Source organism: Ixodes scapularis, unplaced genomic scaffold (genome assembly GCF_016920785.2).
Source record: "Ixodes scapularis isolate PalLabHiFi unplaced genomic scaffold, ASM1692078v2 PGA_scaffold8__174_contigs__length_109621045, whole genome shotgun sequence".
Taxonomy (NCBI): Eukaryota; Metazoa; Arthropoda; class Arachnida; order Ixodida; family Ixodidae; genus Ixodes; species Ixodes scapularis.
Genome location: NW_024609883.1, coordinates 10,230,387 through 10,245,988, shown reverse-complemented (window position 1 = coordinate 10,245,988; position 15,602 = coordinate 10,230,387). Strand labels below are relative to the sequence as shown.

Sequence of the window (15,602 nt, the reverse complement as noted above, 5' to 3'; positions counted from 1 at the left end):
CAGATGGCTTCGCTAGTGCTATACACAAACAAATTCTTAAAATAATCATTGTGTTATGTTGGTGTCATCAATCTTATGTACCTACCCCACCCAGCAGTCGGGAGATGTGAAATATAAAAAAATGGGAACTTGCACATTGTCAGCTCTGCAAAGATAATATATTGAACCGAGCATAGCACGTTCAACTTAAGAAAGCAATTCAGTGCAGGCCTAGTTTTAAGCTTCACATATTTGTTATTGCCCTTCATAATGAAGTAAAAACTGCTTAAGTTGTGGCCCACTACAGGCTTTCTATTAGTGTTAAAAAGTGTTATGGCAGTTTAAACAGCTCGCTCCAAATATTTTCTTGAAATGCATAGGTTTATGGAAATTATTATGTGGATGTTTGCAGACAGTCATGGTGAGACCAATCTTTAGTGCCAAGTGTTCCACTTATTCAGAGTTGGTTGAGTCTGTAAATATTGTAGGTTGCAAATTAAATTTTTATGGTATGCAATGGGCACAATCATCCGTAATGACTAGCTCTACCTAGGGGAACTTTATATGTTTACTACGGCAAGATGGTTTCGCAAAACTAAGTATTTAGTTTATTCAACTCCTGCACTAACCTTATCTCTAGAAACTTTTTATATTCTTTACGATACTGAGTTAGGATTCTGGAAGTAGTTTTTCTAGAACTACGCTAGACATTTCCAGTTGATAATTTTTCTCGCAAAGCATTCGAGAGAGCCAAACCCTGTAATATACGGATGGAATTCCAGAATGATGCGACTGGCAGTTTGAAACATTCGGCACTGTAACAGTAACAATGACATGTCACTTGCCTATGTAATGCTCATTGTCGCAGATCAAACTGCTTTTTCCGTCTGCACTCATTTTCAGTGGACTCATTCAGCGAACTCGCACCCGAGACTGCAGCGCTGGGTTCTGCGAAGTAATTTGCATGAATATAGATGCAACAGGTTTCTTTGAGCGTGCGTCTAACACATATTCTTCATATTGAATCTGCTACTGTATTCATGACCATGTCCTTAATTGTATCCACATTCCAGCTTATTTTTATTTTGACATTTGAGTTTTCTTCAGTACTTTTCTCAACATCTGTCCTTGTTGGGCCGTACTCAAGACCATACATCTTGTCTTTCACTATTACATCAATATATAAAACTGTTGATTCCGAGTGAGAATTCAAGGTACCGAATCTGTCGTGCGAGTTAAATAAGAACCAATAAAAAGCTCTACAAAGGAAATTTTGTTAAAGGAGGCTGTATAAGCATTAGAATAGCACATGCCATGCTAAGAAAAAAATACAAATTCTTGTTAGGTATGCAAGGATGACACTGCTGTGCTGTTTCTGATGTGTCACAAAAAAAATCAGTGCCATACAGTGTTCCTTATGGAAGTACAAACTGTCGAATTCAAAGCCCAGAAGTTTTATTCAAGAATGTTCCTCAATACAAATGTATTTAGAGATCTGAGCCACTGACTCATACATGACTATGTGGCGAACATTCATTTTCATGTGCGTTATAGTTTACAAGGTCTAGTCTGCATTGATTTATTGCATTCATGCTGAAACTGGGAGGGGTTCTCTGGGTATGAATAAAGATATAAACATTTCTTAAAATCAAAACATTTGAGAACAGACTATACGGCTCTGCATTGCAGTAGTAGTTTTATTTGTAGTCTTTACAGTTGAATGTGAATATTTGACAGAAGTCTCTCAGGTTGGGGCGAAAGAGGGTTAAATGAATGCATTTGATCATTCGCCTAAATTCGGTACCCATCATTTTAACGCCTACGTGGCCTTGTCCTGGGGGGTGACTATGACTAAAATAAGAGGATCTATGTGCTGATCACGAAAGAATATGCTAGCCATTCTAATGTAGCTCTGCCAAGTACTTGATTGTGATTTGTTTTTATTTTCAGCTACTTGGGTGCCTCAAGATCTGGAGATCCTAGTGGCCACAAGCTTGGACAAAATCTTTTTCTGTGGTCTGGCCAGGACCATGGAGGAGATAATCCCAGCAACAAGAGCATCGCAGTATCTCCCTGCCTATGACTTTCGATCAGCGTCACGACAGGGGAGTCCTCGTGCCACCAAGTGTTAGGTATGCCTCTTGAAATAAGCATTTTTCTTACCTATTACTAGAACAGCGAAAGCACTACTAAGCCTAAAATGCAAAAAAACATATTCAAATCTTGGGTTGGATGGAGTTCCAATTACAAAAGGAGTCTGCAGACATGATTAACATGTGAACTTGAAGCCCGCGGATGTAGGTTCGACGGTGTCACAGAAATAACTTCCCGCAGATCGCCTTGTTCGTGCTTTACCCAAACAAATTCTTAAAATAATCATTGTGTTTCGTTGGTGTCATCAATCTTATGTCCCTACCACACCCAGCAGTCGGGACATGTGAAATATAAAAAAAACAGGAACTTGCACATTGTCAGCTCTGCAAAGATTGATATAGTAAACAGAGCCTAGCACGTTCAGCTTAAAAAAAAAATTCAGTGCAGGCCTATATTCATGGTTCACATATGTGTAATTGCTCTTCATAATGAAGTGAAAACTGCTTAAGTTGTGGCCCACTACAGGCTTTCTATTAGTGTTAAAAAGTGTGGTAGAAAACATGATTGCGCTTGGAAGATGGGGACATAGGAAGGACAGACACAACAGAGCACTAACATTCAACTGATTTAATTCAAGAACCTCAGCATAGAAACGGACTTTGTCACCGCACCACATCTCAACCAATCCGTTCTGCCACGGACCACAAGTACGCCAACTCCTTATCCGCCAAGTCAATTGACGCCATACTGACACAACTTGTGCCGGAACTATTTATAGTGTCAGCCTCCATAATCTCGCTGACAGTCCTATCTTTGTGCCTCTCAAGAACAGTAGACGAAGCAAATAATTGTTTGCACCCGCAGTCATGACAGTGACACGACAGATCATCACTGCGAGTGCAAACCATTATTTGCTTTGTCTACTGTTCTTGCTAGGCACAAAGATATAACTGTTAGAGAGATTATGGAGGCTGATGCTATAAATAGTTCTGGCACGTGTTGTGTCAGTGTGGCGTCAATTGACTTGGTGGATAAGGAGTTGGCGTACTTGCAATCTGTGGCAGGGCCACGGATTGGTTGAGATGTGGTGCGGTGACGCAGTGTGTTTTTACGCTGAGGTTCTTGAATTAAATCAGTTGAAAGTTAGCACTCGGTGGTGTCTGTCCTTCCTATGTTCCCGTCTTCAAAGCGCAATTATGTTTTCTAACGTACCGTACCAACTTGCCCAACAATCAGCACTTGTTAAAAAGTGCTATTGTGTTTTAAGCAGCTCGCACCAAATATTTTCTTGAAATACATAGGTTCATGAAAATTATTATGTAGATGTTGGCAGACAGTCATGGTGAGACCAATCTTTAATGCCAAGTGGTCCACTTATTCAGAGTTAATTGAGTTTGTAAATATTGTAGGTCGCAAATTAAATTTTTATGGTATGCAATGGGCACAATCATCCGTAATGACTAGCTCTACCTAGGGGAACTTCATACGTTTACTACGGCAAGATGGTTTCAAAAAACAAAGTATTTAGTTTATTCAACTCCTGCACTAACCTTGTCTTTAGAAACTTTTTATATTCTTTGCGATGCTGAGATAAGATTCTGGAAATAGTTTTTCTAGAACTACGAGATATTTCCAGTTCATCATTTTTCTCGCAAAGCATTCGAAAGAGCCAAACCCTGTAATGTACGGAGGGAATTCACAGAATGATGCGACTGACAGTTTGGAACATTCGGCACTGTAACAGTAGTAATGACATGTCACTTATGTAATGCTCATTATCGCAGATCAAACTGCTTTTTCCGTCTACACTCATTTTCAGTAGACTCATCCAGCGAACTCCCACCTGAGACTGCAGCGCCGGGTTCTGCAAAGTAATTTGAATGAATAATGATGCAACAGGTTTCTTTGAGCATGCGTCTAACACATATTCTTTATATTGAATCTGCTAACTGTATTCATGACCATGTCCATAATTGTATCCACATTCCAGCTTATTTTTATTTTGACATTTGAGTTTTCCTCAGTACTTTTCTCAACATCTGTGCTTGTTGAACCGTACTCAAGTCCATACATCTTGTCTTTCGCTATTACATTAATATATAAAACTGTTGATGCCGAGTGAGAATTCAAGGTACCGAATCTGTCGTGCGAGTTAAATAAGAACCAATAAAAAGCTCTACAAAAGAAATTTTGTTAAAGGAGGCTGTATGGGCATTAGAATAGCACATGCCATGCTAAAAAAAAAAAAATACAAATTCTTGTTAGGTATGCAAGGATGACAGTGTTGTGCTGTTTCTGATGTGTCACAAAAAACAAAAAAAATCAGTGCCATACAGTGTTCCTTATGGAAGTACAAACTGTTGAATTCGAAGCCCAGAAGTTTTATTCAAGAATGTTCCTCAATACAAATGTATTTTGAGATCTGAGCCACTGACTGATACATGACTATGTGGCAAACATTCATTTTCATGTGCATTATAATTTACTAGGTCTAGTCTGCATTGATTTATTGCATTCATGCTGAAACTGGGAGGGGTTCTCTGGGTATGAATAAAGAGATAAACATTTTTTGATATCAAAACATTTGAGAACGGACAAAAGGAAGGATCTGAGAACGGTATCTTAGATTCTCTTCTTTTTCTTAGAGTATATCTAATGTTCACTTTATTTCATCTGATGCATTTAGTTTTTAGCGCAGCTGTTAGCACCCGTTTCCGCGTTTCGCGGCATCACTGTCGGCGTAACCGCCCAACTAAGCTTGGCAGGAAATTGAATTAATGTTGTGGTCATGTGACGTTAATATTTCCGCTAAGTCTAGCTGAGAAACTGAATGTTTTTATGGATGACGTGACACGGTCATGCGACGTCATTTTCCCCGCTACTTTTAGCGGAAAAACTGCATTTGTGTTGAGGTCATGTGACATCAATTTCCGCGCTAAATTTATTGGGAAACTTAACCCGCTAAATTTAGTGGGGAAATTTCCCCCTAAATGGGAGGGAGCAGAAGAGGAGGAGGGGGGGGGGGGGGGAGGAGGTGCACACCCTCCCATCTTCCTCTTCGAGAGCTGTACTGTATTTTCTCATTACAGAGAATTGTAAACGTCTCATATTTCATCTCATGTTTTTTCAACTTTTATATTGCAGGTGCGCTTGCAGCACAAATCTGGGTTGTGCTGATCCTCTACGCACAAGTTAGGAACTCCTGAGTGACAAGAGTGGGAGTTTGGTCTGACAGCTCAAGGGACACCATTGTTCAGTATTGAATTTTTAATTATCTTCTTTTGAGCAAAGTTAAGCTTTGCTGCATGCAGTTCTTCTAAAAATAAATACCTGCAACCAAATTTACCAGGTCACGACATTTTGCCTCTGCTCTTAGTGCTCCTGGTGAGCCTCGGATAAGAGCTTACTTGCGTGCAAACATCATAATTGTTTGAAACCACTCACTGATGTAGAGATTCATTGACATCCAGCATTCCAATGAAACGCTGGATATCCACAAGTCTTTCTTGAACAATGCAAGCGGGAAAGGAACCATACAATCATTGTATTGGGGGACATTCTACAGAGTGTTTTTTTGTATATTTTACAGATTTTTTTTAAAAAAGCCGTAAAAGCTACATTTACGCAGTCTGTACACGTGAGTTATTTGGCCAGGGCGGCATAGTATAAAAGGCTAATTTGTAATGATCAGTCGGCTTATTACAGAGATGTGCCAGACTTCTTTCAGAAAACTAGATGGAGGTTCATTCTCGCGTGGTTTTATCCCGCGAATCTGAATATCCCGTTCGTTTTCCACAAAGATATAACTGAACGTGAGAAAACACAAAAAAAACATCCTACCAATAGTGACATCGTAAGAAGACCTTTCAGCCGCCAAGTGTGTGTCGCTTAAGGGCCGCGCGTCCAGTCGCAAGTTTTCTAGGTATATTCTCCCGCATTCGCACCAGTCGTGACACATTTTTCTGCCCCTTTAAAAAATAGCATGTGCGTGCATAGCTTTCATAGGCACTGAAGATGCGTGAACAAAGATTTTGAAAGCTGCTCTTGTGACGTCGCTCTCTAGGGAAGTGCTTTCAAAGCGCTTTAAAAATGACTCTATGCAGCCTTGATTAATTAAATTAGCAAATAATTTTGATATTTGAGATTCTGGAGGTCAAATGAAGAAGATTTAAAAGTGTTTTCTCAAATACAAAACCGCTTCAGCCTCTCTCTAAGTATAGTATGTTCCTGAAATTTTTAATCAGTGAAAATAGACCCATGGTTCCAATTAGAAACTTCTAAGCATCATCAAAACACACTAAATCAATTTTCTTTGTGAAGATATAAGACAAGAGCAGCATTTTATGGTGTTCTAAAAAAATGGTCAATTTGGACGCGTTTCCAGACTTCGGTTTCTTACCAGAGCGCATCTTTGCACCTACGGTCCTGCTGCCCGGTGGCCGCAGTGCGAAGCCGCCCCCTCGCCTCCCTCGTAGGATGGAGGGAAGCAAGGCGCACGTGTGTTGCGCGTCTAAGCCCCTGGGGAACAGGACCGTGGGCGCAAAGATGAGCTCTGATAAGAAACTGAAACCTAGAAACTCGTCCAAATAAAGCATTTTTACAGAACGCGTAAAATGCTACCCCTGCATTATATCCTTCTAAAAAGAGTTGATTTTGTGGTTTTCAGTGACTCAGCAAGTTTCCAATAGAAACCAGTTTCATTTTCACTAATTAAAAAGTTAATTAACAAATTGTATTTAATTATCTGACTGATCGTTACGACTAGGTCCCTATACTACGTACGCCTGGCCATATAACTTGCCTGCACAAATCGCATTAATTTAGCTTTCACGACCTTTCTAAACATATATGTAAAGCTTAAAACTAAATTGCCGTGTACAACAGTGAAAAGGCGAAACCACCACGTTGGAGCCATATTGCTCCAACATGCCGGTATCGCCTTTTTGCTGGTATAGGATGTCCCATATTACGTTATCCATGTATGGTTCCGTACGCCTACATGGTTCCGCCATAATCCACTACGCCGGTATAGGATGTCCCATAATACGACACGCTTGTATGGTTCCGCCTACCTGTATCATTCCGCCGTAATCCACTATACTGGAGCTGCCTTTTCGCCTGTATAGGATGTCCCATATTACGGTTACGCTTGTATGAGCCTTTTCCATCATCTTTCCATCATCGATATTTTCCAACAGGGTAGTGTCAGTAGTGAGGCATAGATCTAAAATATGACTTGTTCTTTGGGTTGATCTGGTAGGTTGAGTAATCAGCTGCGATAGATTAAATGTGAGACATGTGTCTACGAGTTCTCCTGAAATATGAGTCGAGAACGAAAGAGTATCCCAAATGATGTCAGGACAATTGAAGTCGCCTAAGAGAATGCATGATGCGTTTCGGGATTGGTTGAAGATGAAAGAGAGCGCGTCATGAAGCTTATCAAAAAAACCATTAACATATATATATATATATATATATATATATATATATATATATATATATATATATATATATATATATATATATATATTGTGACGAAGAGCAAGAGTCGACGACCGTTTTTATGTCCGCACTGTTTAAACATTCAGCGCGCCTCTGCCCGCGCATCCAGTTCAAGCGCACGCGGGCCTCGTCTTCCTCGGCCAACATGCTGAAAGACGATGAAGGGGACATCGTGAAGTATACACGTCACTAACCCCCCCCCCCCCTTCCGGGGGAGGGGGGAAGGGAGAGGTGGTTGGGGGCGGTGTCTGGGTGAAGTAGGACGCAGCGAGCGTCTTTATACACAGGAAGGCGGTAAGGGTGTTTTGCAGTTGTATGGTGAGGAGCATCTCGGAGATTAGTGCTTGGGAGGGGTTGGCTGGGGCTGAGCGTATTTCTTTAGCCGATTTACATGAATAATGTCGTCGTTTCGGAAGCGGGCATCGGCTGGTGGTGAGAGCGGTTCGACATGGCATGTGACTGGTGTCGTTTGTTTGATGACGCGATATGGCCCGACATACTTGCGTAGGAACTTGTCTGCTAAGCCTTGTCGTTTGATGGGTGTCCACACCATGACGAGGTCTCCTGGTGCGTAAGTAGCGGCTGTATGCCGTAAATTATAGCGAGTTTTTGCGGTATGCTGCTGCTGAGCAGTTCGAAGTTGGGCCAGTTGGCGGCACTCCTCGGCACGGCATGTCAGTTGCATGAGAAGGGCGTCCTGATCGCTCGCTGCATGAATAAGGGAAGATAGTGTCCATGTTGCACGATGCTTCTCGTCCATAAAGAAGGAAGAAAGGAGAAAAACCAGTCGTGTCTTGCTGTCCGGTATTGTATGCGAATGTGACGAAGGGCAATATAGTGTCCCAATTGCTATGATCAGAAGCGATGTACATTGCTATCATATCCGCGAGGATCCTATGGAAGCGTTCAGTCAGTCCGTTAGTTTGAGGGTGGTAGGGAGAGGTGGTGTGATGTACGACGTTGCAAGCCTTTAGGATGGCCTCTACGGTTTGGGATAAAAACTGACGGCCTCTGTCGCTTAAAAGAAATTTCGGTGCACCGTGGCGTAGCAGGATGTTGGTAATAAAAAAAACTGGCAACAGCTTCAGCGGACGCATTTGGGAGTGCAGCCGTTTCAGCGTACCTGGTAAAGTAGTCGACCGCGGTGACTATCCAACGATTCCCTTGGGAAGAGACTGGGAATGGTCCGAAGAGGTCAATGCCAACGCGGTCAAACGGACGATCTGGGCAAACTAAGGGTCGGAGTAATCCTGTGGGACCGCTTGTGGGGCGCTTGCGTTGCTAACATTGGAGACATGACTGTACGTATCTAAAGACAGTGTCATAAAGTTTCGGCCAAAAATAATGATGTTTGATACGTGCGTATGTTTTTGCAAATCCCATATGGCCAGCCGTAGGGTCGTCATGGAAAGCGCGAAGAAGGCTAGGCCGGAGGTGCGTTGGAACAACGAGAAGCCATCGATTGCCATCTGGACAAAAATTGTGGCGATAAATGATTCCATCGCGCAATGAAAAGGACTGCATTTGTTTTCGAAGTGTCTTATTTAAGAGATTGGTTGGTCGTTCTAAATACCCAGCAATGCCCCTAATCCAAGGATCTTTCTGTTGTTCGGTTGAGAATGAGCTTGTAGTAATTGAAGCTAAGTCAAAAGCGTCATCTATATGATCTAGGCGTTCGTCTGGACCCTCGACAGGACAGCGTGAGAGTCCGTCTGCGTCCGTATGCTTCTTACCAGATTTGTAAGCCACTGTGAATGTGTATTCTTGTAATGCCAGTATCCATCGACCGAGACGTCCCGTTACGTTCTTAAGTGAAGAGAGATAACAAAGGGCATGATGATCGGTGACTATTGTGAAATGGCGTCCATATAAGTAAGGTCGAAATTTGTTAATGCCCCAAACGACGGCCAGGCACTTTTTTTCTGTTATTGTATAGTTATTCTCTGCTTTGGAGAGGGAACGGCTGGCGTAGGCGACAACGTACTCGTGCGACGTTTCGGGGTGACGCTGAACTAAAACGACGCCGAGCCCATAGCCACTGGCGTCTGTATGGAGCTCTGTTTGTGCTGCCTCATTAAAGTGGCCAAGTATTGGGTCAGACTTAAGGGCTGTCTTCAGGGCACTAAACGCGCGTTCACATTCTGGAGACCACACAAATGAGGCATGACTTTGAAGAATACGAGTAAGAGGGGCAGCTATGTGAGCAAACTGGGGAATAAAACGACGGAAATAGGAACACAACCCAAGAAAGCTCCTGACCTGTTTGACATTGCGCGGTGTCGGAAATGCCGTAACAGCGAGTACCTTGTCTGGGTCAGGTCTGATGCCCTCTTTGCTAACCAGGTGACCCAGAATCTTAATTTGACGAGCAGCAAAATGGCATTTCTTTGTGTTAAGCTGCAATCCTGCCGTTTTCAGACATGTAAGAACCTCGACGAGACGGTCTAAGTGTTCCTCAAAAGTACGAGAGAAGACAATAATGTCATCCAAATAACAAAGACAAGTTCGCCATTTCAGTCCCCGTAGCACGTTCTCGATCATACGCTCGAACGTAGCAGGTGCATTACACAGGCCAAACGGCATGACATTAAATTCAAATAGACCGTCAGGTGTAACGAAAGCCGTTTTCTTTTTATCTTCTTCGTTGAGAGGAATTTGCTAATACCCAAATCGTAGATCAAGAGACGAGAAAAATTCTGCACCCTGCAACGTGTCAAGTGCATCATCAATTCGGGGAAGGGGGTACACGTCTTTCTTTGTGATAGCGTTAAGACGCCGATAATCAACGCAAAAGCGAATGCTACCATCCTTTTTCTTAACCAGAATCACAGGAGAGGAAAAAGGACTGGATGACGGTCTAATGATGCCTTTGTCCAACATGGCTGTTACCTCTCCATCAATAGTGCGTCGTTCGGATAAAGACACACGATAAGGACGCTGACGTATGATTTGTCCTTCGGCTGTTTGGATGGCGTGTGAGACACACGGGGTTCTGCCTAAGGTTGACGTCTGAACGTCAAAGGAGGATCTGAATGTGGAAAGGACTTCAGAAAGACGCGACCTTTGGTGTGAAGTTAAATGCTTGTCAATAGTCTCTAATAAATTCTCAGATAATGTAGAGGGTTCCGCGGGAGGCAACGTTGTTGCGCACTGAATGGAGGCTATATCAAGTGAGTTATGAGGCTCTGCTTCTGCAATTGCCATCCCGGTAGGAAGTAGTATGGGTTGAGATGTGACGTTAAAAGCTGCAATGAGTATCCTTCCTTTGTGAGGCATGGAGACGCAGTGCGGAAGTATTACACCACGAGGCAACAAGACGCGTGAGAGGGGCGTTACGAATACACTTCCCGATAGTGGAGTCTGAGAAACTACTGTGACTACGGACGATGACAAGCCAGGTACAACCACATCTTCTGAAATACGCAATTTTGTATTAGGGATTGTTAGAGAAGCCAAACTATGTGTCGCGTTTCCCAGTGAGAGTTGTGGAGGGTCGCAGTGGACTATAGCATCAGCCGACCGCAGAAAATCCCAACCAAGTATTAAATCGTAGCTACATGACGGCAATACTGTCAACGGAATGTGATAACGAAAACCCTGAATACAAACACGAGCTGTGCAAAGTCCACTGGGGCGAATGAGTTCAGATGCAGCACCACGTAGTGTATGAACGAATGGAGGTGTTCTAACCTTACGAAGCTGAGTGCATGTAGTTTCCCGTATGACAGAAATTGCGGCGCCCGTATCGACCAACGCGTGTAAATGGAGTCCTTCAACAACAACTTCTACAACATTCGGTGGTCCAATCGGAGGGTGTCCGGTGGTATTACGTACCGCAGTTGCCCCTCCGAAAACTGCGCATAATTGTGACGTGTATACTTCACGATGTCCCCTTCTAGAAGAATGCTGGTAACTCACGTAGTGGTACCGAGCCTCGTTATCTTGACGTCGGCGCCGACAAAGGCGAGCGACATGGCCCATGATGCCGCAGTAATAGCAGACTGGTCGCTGACGGTAAGGTTGTTGATAACTTTGGTCCTGGCGCCATGGGGCCAAAGGTGGTGCTTGGGCGGTTGTGAGAGATGCCACTGCGGGGTTGAAGACGAAAGACCTCTGTGGTTCTTCAGAGCTTGGTGCAGCTGGACGTGAAGGGTAGGGAAGCACGTTCGCTGGCTGCTGGGTGCTAGGGGTTGCCAATACTTCGGAATAGCTAGGTCTTGGGTCAATTCGTGCGCTTGGACCAGGCAAACTGGGAATGCCGTTCTGATGAAGTTCATCGCGGATCATCTCCTGGATATCAGTAAGCGGCCTTTGCAACGTTGATGGTAGAGAAAAATAGATCTCGAGTTCTTTTTTAACAATATCCTTTATCAACAGACGCAGTGACTCCTGTGTCAGTGTAAAGGAGGGTGATGCTGAGATCGGTTGTCCTCTCACTAGCCCTGTGTGGTAAGGGAAGAGAAGACGCTGCTGTCTGGCCTCCTGTAGTCGAGTGCAGGCGTCGACAATTGCGGTGACGGTGGTCGGAGGCTGGAGGATGAACAAGGTAAAAGCCTCTTCGGCAATTCCCTTGAGGAGGTGGCGGATTCTTTCAGCCTCTGGCATATTCGGGTTGGAACGGCGGCATAGAGTCAACACATCCTCGATGTAGGCCGTAAAGCTTTCATTTGGCAGCTGAAAACGGGCGTTGAGGCGTCTTTCCGCGGTGGCTCGTCGGTTTTCAGGGTTGCCAAATACTTCTTTTACTCGGCTGGTAAATCGTTCCCAGGTCGAAAACTCAGCTTCGTGATTTAAAAACCACGTTCTCGCGACATCGGTAAAATAAAATATAATATTGCTAAGCTTTGTTGCGTCGTCCCAGCGGTTGTGTAGCCCTATGCGGTTGTATAAATCAAGCCACTCGTCTACTTCGTCTTCGCCGAGGCCGGTGAAGAATTTAGGATCTCTCTGGCGGGACGTAATATAGCAGCCGGCAGGACTGACCTGACTTGGAGTTCCTGCGGCAATCGGCGTTTGGTTATTGCCTTGCCTTGGTGCTTCTGTGGCGATGGAGTGGTGATTCTGGCTGGTGCCGCTGGATGTTGTCTCTGATGTCATAGTGGTTGGCAGTCTGCGGTTCCTCAACTCCAGGATTGAGGACCAGCGCTCCCAAGATAGGACGGGTATGGGCTAAAACTGCACCTCCACCAATATGTGACGAAGAGCAAAAGTCGACGACCGTTTTTATGTCCGCACTGTTTAAACATTCAGCGCGCCTCTGCCCGCGCATCCAGTTCAAGCGCACGCGGGCCTCGTCTTCCTCGGCCAACATGCTGAAAGACGATGAAGGGGACATCGTGAAGTATACACGTCACAATATATATATATATATATATATATATATATATATATATATATATATATATATATATATATATATATATATATATGTCAATGATCTATTTTTCAATTGCACATTAAAGTTGCAGAACGTTTTTAACTTGGGACATGGTTGCAGCACTGTAGATATTAAAAAAGAAAACTAGAGTAACAAATTATATCTAGACGATAAACCTTTATACGAAAAATAGGTTTAGAAAAGTTGCGATGCTATAACAAAAAACCACTACCAGATAATAAATCACAGATATTAAGTAAAAATGTCAAACTATCCAGGTTTGTGCATAATTGACGCGAGATATATATTTCCTAGAATTATAAAAATTTATGTGAATATCAGGCTCGACCCCTATCTTTATAAAAAACATATAATTTTCTATCATTGGCGCTTTCTCTATCATGGGCCGTCAAAATCGTGAAAATGGATAAAATTCCAAAAAGGTGTGCCGCTCTGATAGTCTCAGTTGTTGTTTTTTTTTTACTTTTTTTATGAAGAAATAAGAAAAATAAATAAATATATATATATATATATATATAATATCTTTAAGGCGAATTTTGATTGTTTTTTATACATTGGGATATAACATATAACAATACACATAATAAAAAGAAAACAAAATGTCGACTGGACACGCGTGCATGATCTTATCTGAAGAGACCTTGCTGTCTTTCTGCAGTTTTAATTCAGCTACACTGAAAAGGCAGAAAACGCCTCCAAGGTGCTGAAAACACATGTTCCAAGTTTCGATACTTTTCCAGTCACAAAAAACAAACTTTGAACATACGTTAGTGCCAAATAACTGTGGCTCTTCGTTCACTGTAAAATCCAACGCGGCTAACTTGCCAATACCGGGCGTTCATGAGAAAAGAGAACCGCGTTTTTTGCTTTACTTAAAATAAATTACACATTGCAGAAATCTCAAGCTTCGTGACAATTGGACGCTAGCGGTTAGGACAGATCGGCGAAAATTTGGGAACATGACATTATTTAAATTGAAAGATAATTAATTAAAAGGTAATAGAGAGAAACAAAATTTCTCAATTAGGCAACGTCCACAAGCTGAATATCGCCAAAACAAGAAATGACATTATGAGTTAGATGCAATTAATGCAAAGGTGGAAGCGAGCTGGACTAGAATGACAACACTCATGCCTGGAGAAAGGGTACAAAGGCGACAAAGGACAAACACAAGTCTCCAAACACAGCTATAGGTGATTATAGTCACCCATAGCTGTGTTTGGAGACTTGTGTTTGTCCTTTGTCCCTCTTGTCCTCCTTCTCCAGGGATTATTATTTACATTATGAGCGACCTTGAAAATCATTTCAGTGAACAAAGCTTGTCAGAAAGAAAGGGAATATTATCTTTCTTTATTAGAAATGTTTCTTGGTACTTATATAAATGCCACATGCGTCCACAATCTCGGTTTTTGTTTAGACAATGCTAATTTTAGCAGACTATAAAAAAGTCATTGATGCAAAATATAAATATTCATTACAAAATTTCGACAGTTCTCAATTGTAGCGATTGGAGGGCTAAATAAACATTTCGTGAAAATAATTACGCTACATGTAAGCTAAGGCAAACTACTTCCAGCAAAAGAAAATGGCTGCCCCCTGATCGCATTTGACGATTTGCCTCATATAAAACACTGCGGTAATACCTCAGCCGCACGGTAAAGTATAAGGTGATTTCCATCGAACTCCATTTTATCGGCCAATCGGCGCTTGCCACTCCAGGCGCAGCGCGGTGTACGCCCAACGAATCACCTTCGCAAGCTGAATCGGCGCTCACTTAATCGGGATGTTTTAGCAAACCGTGACCGTGTTTCGCGTACCCCACTACCGGAGCCCTACCGGAGCCATTGAAGCATGCTTTCTTAAGCGCGCGCCCCGCGATCACGGTATCGCTCCAGGCTCCAGTAGTGCGCTTTGCGGAACACAGCGACAGCTCGCTAAAAGTCCCTTTTATCGTTCGATGGAAAACACATTAAAGCTTACTGTGCGGTACCGGCTGCCCTCGATCGTGCAACGCGCGCTCCTACTTAGTCCGCTTCGTGGGCACGCTCTGCCATTTTTGGTGAGCGCATTCCGTCCTGCTCCATCTTGGCGATGCGTGTATAGTAAACATAATTCATTCGGCTCTTTAGCCTCAGCGTCAAACCGCGTCCCATGAAATAGTGCATGCAAAAATAAAACAACCCTGAAGGCATGCCGTCAGCTCCCGTTCTGCAGTGCTGACATCGACGAGTAAATAATTGAAACTGAAAAAAAAAACGGGTTATTGGGGCGTATTTCGAGTGAGGCTGACGCTGACCCACACAAGGCGGGTACCCGGACAAAGAAAAACTGAAGGAAAAACAAAAGTCAGGATTGACGTCTTCGGACTTTTGACGCCCCCTGCCCCCCCACTCCAGCTTCGAGTGGCAGCCATAGGAACTACGTCGTCGAGAATATTAGGTGACCTCGCTCGGCTCTACGCCCTCTAATGTCAGCGGAGAGAGGGACAGGAAGCATCCTCCGAGAGAGCATACGGGGACCTACACGCCACCCCTAATTACGTCACTAGGAGGGGGACCAGGTGTGACCCTGAAGAATGGGAGTGAGTTGAGGGGTGCCAGATATGCCAATATTTATCCTTTTTCCTTTT

The 15,602-nt window shown here is 43.2% G+C and overlaps 1 protein-coding gene across 1 annotated transcript in view; it reads right to left on the bottom strand.

The window, feature by feature from the left end:
* LOC115310005 (protein slit) overlaps positions 1-15,602 on the bottom strand; it is a 61,669-nt gene that overhangs the window by 24,889 nt on the left and 21,178 nt on the right. The gene's annotated exons all lie outside the window — the stretch shown is intronic.